Genomic DNA, 6595 nt, shown 5'->3' with positions numbered 1-6595 from the left:
AGGGGTCATAGAGGATCCTCTGTGATGTATGTCAGAGAGTGTTTTGCCTATGTTCTCCTCTAGGAGTTTTATAGTTTCTGGTCTTACACTGAGATCTTTAATCCATTTTGAGTTTATTTTTGTGTATGGTGTTAGAAAGTGTTCTAGTTTCATTCTTTTACAAGTGGTTGACCAGTTTTCCCAGCACCACTTGTTAAAGAGATTGTCTTTAATCCATTGTATATTCTTGCCTCCTTTGTCAAAGATAAGGTGTCCATATGTGCGTGGATTTATCTCTGGGCTTTCTATTTTGTTCCATTGATCAATATTTCTGTCTTTGTGCCAGTACCATACTGTCTTGATAACTGTGGCTTTCTTTAGTGTCTGTTCTTTCACGGACTGCTTCCAGTTTTCCTTCAATTCTTTGATGACTTTTTCTCTCCCCCTTCACTTCTTTCTGAAGTGCTACCAGCTCATGTTTTATCTTCTGTCTCACCTTCTCTCACATGAGCTGCTTGCAGGCTTTGGATGTTGGTAGGGTTCACGTTCCTGGCTGGAAGGTGTTTTTCTCATGGCTTGGCATTAAGCAAGTGAATTTAGCCTTTATTTCTTCTCAGTGAAAAAATAGGCAGGTGGAAGGCTGCTCGTAGCACAGTCCTCCTCTCTCTGAGCTCGCTGGCAGGCTTTCTCCTGAAAATACATGTTATTTCTGCCTGCGCCTTCCCTGAGCTTTGCCCTCTTTGCTCTGCCTTCATTCTCTGCATGCTGCTCTTCGAGCTGAGGTTTGGCTTTGTTCACCGTCTACTCTGAGCCCTCTGCCTTGGAGGATCCACCAGCCCCACCTGAGATCTTCTCCCATGACATGGGTGTGCTGACTCCACTCCTGCCCGTGTCCTTACGGAGCCTCACTGCCCTGGGGATCACTGCCATCAGTCTTGTATGGTTTGGAGCCTCAGATGTCTCCTTGTTTTGTCAAAGATGAGTGTTTTAGTCAATTCTGGCTACCATGTGCGTGCATGCTCAGTTGTGTCCGACTCTTTATGACCCCATGGACTGTAGCCCGTCAGGCTCCTCTGTCCACGGGATTTCCCAGGCAAGAATACTGGAGTGGGTTGCCATTTCTTCTTCCAGGGGATCTTCCCAACCCAGGGATCAAACCCGCATCTCCTACATCTCCCTCTGGCTACTATAACAACAGCAAAAAAAACATAGATGAGCAACTTAAAGAAAAAACAATTTTGAGGTTTTCCATGCTGCTGCTGCTGCTGCTAAGTCGCTTCAGTCGTGTCCAACTCTGTGTGACCCCATAGACGGCAGCCCACCAGGCTCCCCCATCCCTGGGATTCTCCAGGCAAGAACACTGGAGTGGGTTGCCATTTCCTTCTCCAATGCATGAAAGTGAAGTTGCTCAGTCGTGTCTGACTCTTAGGGACCCCATGGACTGCAGCCTACCAGGCTCCTCCATCCATGGGATTTTCCAGGTAAGTGTACTGGAGTGGGGTGCCATTGCCTTCTCCGGAGGTTTTCCATATTGACATCTAAAAATAAAAAGCAGAAATTTACTTTCATGTATTAAAAGACCCATCTCATCCTCCTAGAAAGAAATATGTAAACTGTTTCCTTCCTCCCTGTAAGTGTTGAATACAAGCACCTATTTGCTAGAGTAGATGAAATATTTTATATATAATAAATATATATATATATATAAATATATATATATATTTAGTATCTTGGGGAAAGTAATTGTTTTATTTCTACCGTGTTTTTACTGGAAACATATAACAGAGAAATGACCATTTGACATCTGCCAAATAACCAAGGACACACTATGGCTCCCAGTGTTATTTCAATTTATTGTCTTAGCAGGGAGCAGGTTAAATGGCTCATGGCTCTTTTCTGTGTCTTCTGTGTATCTAACACATTCCTGAAATAAAGCCATTGAAATAACAGAAGTCCTCTGTTAAATTGTTCAGCTGAGGAGAACTGCTCATCCTAAATATTTGGATTTTGATTAAGATGAGTATCTTCAAGAATCAAAACCTCTATCATTAGTGTCAAGAACTATAAAGGGTATGACATCTTACCGTACTTGTGAGCTAGTAAGTTAACCCATCAGTTTCACAGATGCCAACAGAGGACAAGAGACCCCTGGGTCAGAGACAAAGGACTTTATTACTCATTGCACAGTGGTCAGTCTGAGCTCCATACTTCTGTCAGCTCACTTTGTCCCCATGGGAAGAATTTGTGGAGCAGTCCAGATAGATTCAACACACACACACAGCCATGGCTAAGAAACTCTGGGTTTAGGTAACTTCTAATGGGGCAGTAATAAGCCTGCTCAACCTTGACCCCTGAGGCAGATATTATCTTTATTATTCTAGACAGAAAACAAACCTGCCCTCTGCTCCATAGGGAGAAACCAGCTCCATTTCAAGGCTGTTTGCTATACAATCCATCCTTCAAAACAGTTTGGAACCAACATGTCAGTGCCTTTACTCATAAGACCCGTGTGGAACTTTCTCCCAACAATTAGGAGTAGCCTTGCCATCAGCTCAACTCAGGAGCTTTTCCAACAGAAGTGTATTCTGCAGCCTGGAAAGGCAGCCAAACCTCAGAGTCACAGACACTCTGAGGACAAAGTTTACTGGATATCTTCTTTCTGTGTTTTTCAATCTTAAACTTCACAACACAGGTACTTAGTACAAAAGTAAAAACTAGAAGTGAGTGGGCAGTAAAATGCAGGTCTCTCTCCCTATGCCCCAGTGAGTCAGCTTCTCCCCCCAGAGGAAATCAGGTGATTTTGAGTTTCCTGGAAATTTCCCTTCCTCCTGCCCTTCCTTCTTTCCTTTTGTCTTTCTAACTTTCTTTCTGTCTCTCTCCCCTTTCTCTTCCTTTTCCTCTTTCTTTCCCTTTCTGTCTTCCTTTCTTCCTTCCTCTCCTTCATTCTTTCCACAAACACACACACAACACAAAAACACATACAAAAAACACAAAAACGCACAAGGTTGGATGTGTGTGTATACTCAAGTTTTCCCTCTACCTGGAATTCTTGTTTATTCCTCTGCACAACCCAACCCACCAGAAACAATTAAAATTAAGACAGATGAAAAATCTATAACCCAAACACTTCCATACAGTGACTTTCAAAATTCCTGCATTCCCTAATTCCTGCATTCCACACTGACTTACTGAGCTCACACATGTAGGGCAGTTAGGATCTAACCACACAGTTCTAAGATAAGAATGCAGCTGCGCTTTGAACAATGCTGGGATTAGAGGCACCGACCACTGGCAGTCAAAAAATCTGTAAACAGCTTTACAGGCCCTCGACTATAGTAGGTTCCACTCTGCAGACTCAACCAACCAGATCATGTAGTACTGTAGTACATATTTATTGGGAAATAAATCACATGAAGCGGACCTGTGAAGCTTATACCTATGTTGTTCAAGGCTCAACTGAAGACTTCTCTGGTGGCTCAGGCAGTAAAAGAATGTGCCTGCATTGTAGAAGACCTGAGTATGATCCCTGGGTTGGGAAGATCCCCTGGAGAAGGGAATGGCAACCCACTCCAGTATTCTTGCCTGGAGAATCCCGTGGACAGAGGAACCTGGCAGGTTACAGTCCATGGGATCACAAAGTCAGACACAGCTGAGTGACTAGCACTTTCCCTTTCAACTGTAGTTAGAGCAGGAAACATAAATGTACTATAGGAGATCAGAAGCTGGAGGGACTGCTGGGAGGATCAATGGCAGATGTGACATCCAAGGTAGCTTTGAGGAAAGGAACAGGGATGCATGTGAGCTGGGTGGCAGCTGGCGAGTGGAGGAGTAGACAGGCATTAGGGAAGAAGGAAGATGTGAGCAAAGGTACAGGGAGGCAGGAAAGTGAAGCACACACTGGAGAAACAAGGAGCAGTGCATGGAGCTGGGCAGAAGGCTGGTGAGGAAAGAGGAGTCATTCATGGTGAGGCCTCAAATGTGATGCTGCTGCCAATTTTGTTCTTCCTGGGCATGATGAGTGCAGCAAAAATGACTGCTTTGGTCCCATCACAAGACGAGTTTCCTGAAGCCACGTGGAACAACTCATGCGTCATTCAGGACATCTTACTACTGGCATCTACTTCTGTCATGGCAAGCAAAGCTTTCTGAGCCTAACTTGAGCCCCCGAGCCCCGGAGCCCCCACTGTTGCTCATTACTCACGTCAAAAGTTGGTGCTCTGAACCCTGGAAAGCCCTACACATCTTCTTGTCTTCTTTCATATATCCTGGACATAATTTAAAATCATTCAGGGACTTCCCTGGTGGTCCAGTGACTATGACTTTGCAGTCCCAATGTAGGAGGCCCGAGTTTGATCCCTGGTCAGGGAACTAGATCCCATATGCCACGGTAAAGACCCAGTGCAGCCTAATACATAAATACTTTTTTAAAAAAGAAACTTCTATTGTTTATAAAATAAAATCCTTCCATCTGACATCTTCCAGGATATCCTACAGATATTACTCTGCTATTTAAGTGTTGTCCAGGACACCTAAGTCCATAGACGAAAATGAATTACGACTTTATTATAAAGTCACATGGTTCATTAACCTATAGAAATAGAAATGAGGAATCAAATAGATGAAATAGAAAAAGGGAATGTGTTAGAGGCCTGTGACTTACTGTGACTCATAGTTTGGGTTTCTTTTGTTCCCATAATTCGGAAGTTCTGACAGGTTCTCAGCCCAGTGAGTGAGAGGTAAATATTCTCATATGGCGAATCCTTAACAAAAAAGCAAAAAACATACACCCCAATCAGTGTTGTCTTAGTGTGGGTTTCCTCAGGAGAAGACCCTGAGACAAGGATTCGCAGCAAGCAGTTCATTTGGGAGGACAGCCAGGGGGCACTGGTGGGGGAGTGAAGGAGGGAAGTGGGGAGTGGAGGGTCCGGCAGGCCATGTGTGGGTGGAGGGGACTGAACCCACCCTGGGCAATTCTGGGAGCCAGTGGAGAACACACTACAGTTTCCTGCCTGATAGGTGAGGCAGTTGGCTGAGAGCTGTTGGCTGGAAGAGGTTTGTGTGCGGGCATGCATGCGTGCCAAGTCACTTCAGTTGGGTCTGACTCTTTGCAACCCTATGGACTATATAGCCTGCAAGACTCCTCTGTCCATGGGATTCTCCAGGTAAGAATACTGGAGTGGGTTACCATGCCCTCCTCCAGGGGATCTTCCTGACCAAGGGATCGAACTGGCATCTCATACGTTTGTTCTCTGGTAATTTTGGCTGCAATTCCTGTTGGGAGCACCACAGTCACCCTCAAGCTACCAGATACAGTGCTGGCCACTAAACAGTCAGGAGGGGATACAGGTGGGTTATGCCTGTATCTGCTACAGGGGTCATTACAGGGCCAAGGGAGTCCTTTGATGCATGTTCTACATTCACAAATGCTTCCAGATTTAAGTGAAAACATCATCTCCACAGGCACAGAAGCAGTTATAGAGACATACACACAGGATTGAAGGAAGGTGTCTATCAAGCAAATTTCACTTTGTTTCCCTTCAACAGACATGGTAGTAATGGTTACATATGATGAATTTAATATTTGTCATTATCCTGTAATTAGTATAACTATATTGTCTTGCACTTTTGTGTTAAAAGATGTACTTCATTAAATGTGATGTCTAAAATATTTAATTAACAATTTAAGTATTTTATATACTTGTTTGACTTTTTTATTCAATATATTTGGAACCTTGAAAATTTAACCGGAGCCTCCATCTCCATTGGAAAGGTCTCCATTAGAAACAAGAGAATCATGGAGAAGTTAGGAGTCTTTAGGGCCCTCTCTCTATATGTCATCTGAAGATAGTGATAGTTCTTCTCCTTCCTTTCTGATTTGGATAACTTTTATTTCTTTTTCTTGCTTAATTACTGGCTTAGGACATCTTTTCATACAGTTTTTAGCTTGTAATCATGTAACTTTTATATATTCAAAAGACTTTTTTAAAAAGACAAAAATAAATCCCCCAAGTAGAAAACAGTTTGGGACAAATGAGCCTAACTTTATTTGAAATGTGGCAACATAGCTACACAGAGAACAGAATTATTTCAGTACTCTGATAATCTACTCCTTGTGGGAGCTGATCTAAGGATAAAGGAAGATAATGAAATCTCAGACTTTACTCCAAAATGTATTATTAATATAGTGTTATAATTCTAATCTAGGAGAAAACAAATATATCATTGGAATTAGGACAAAACAAAAATTACAAATCAAGATTTTCAGTATAACAGATGCAAAAACAAATATTTAGTCACAGAAGTTAAAACACTGTAAAGTTAAAATGTCTATATGAACCCATCCTTTAAGAGTATGTATGTCTTTCCTAGATCTGTACACTGGACAGTCACCCCAAGATGAATCACTTTACAACACACCGCTTGAAGAACTGATGTTTGAACATCATCAGTCATTAGACACATTTACATTCAATGGGTTTAAATTTCACAGTTCTCACTAGTGGTTGCATGTTTTCTGGATTGGGAAGAAATGGTTAGAAAGTACACTCCCAGTTCATACTGTGGAAAGAGTACTGAAGCTGCTCCTCTCAACCAAATCCAGTCTGATGACACTTTC

The sequence above is a fragment of the Bison bison genome, unplaced genomic scaffold (assembly GCF_000754665.1).
Source record: "Bison bison bison isolate TAMUID 2011002044 unplaced genomic scaffold, Bison_UMD1.0 scf7180017864171, whole genome shotgun sequence".
Taxonomy (NCBI): Eukaryota; Metazoa; Chordata; class Mammalia; order Artiodactyla; family Bovidae; genus Bison; species Bison bison.
Note: the sequence above shows the minus strand (reverse complement) of the source record.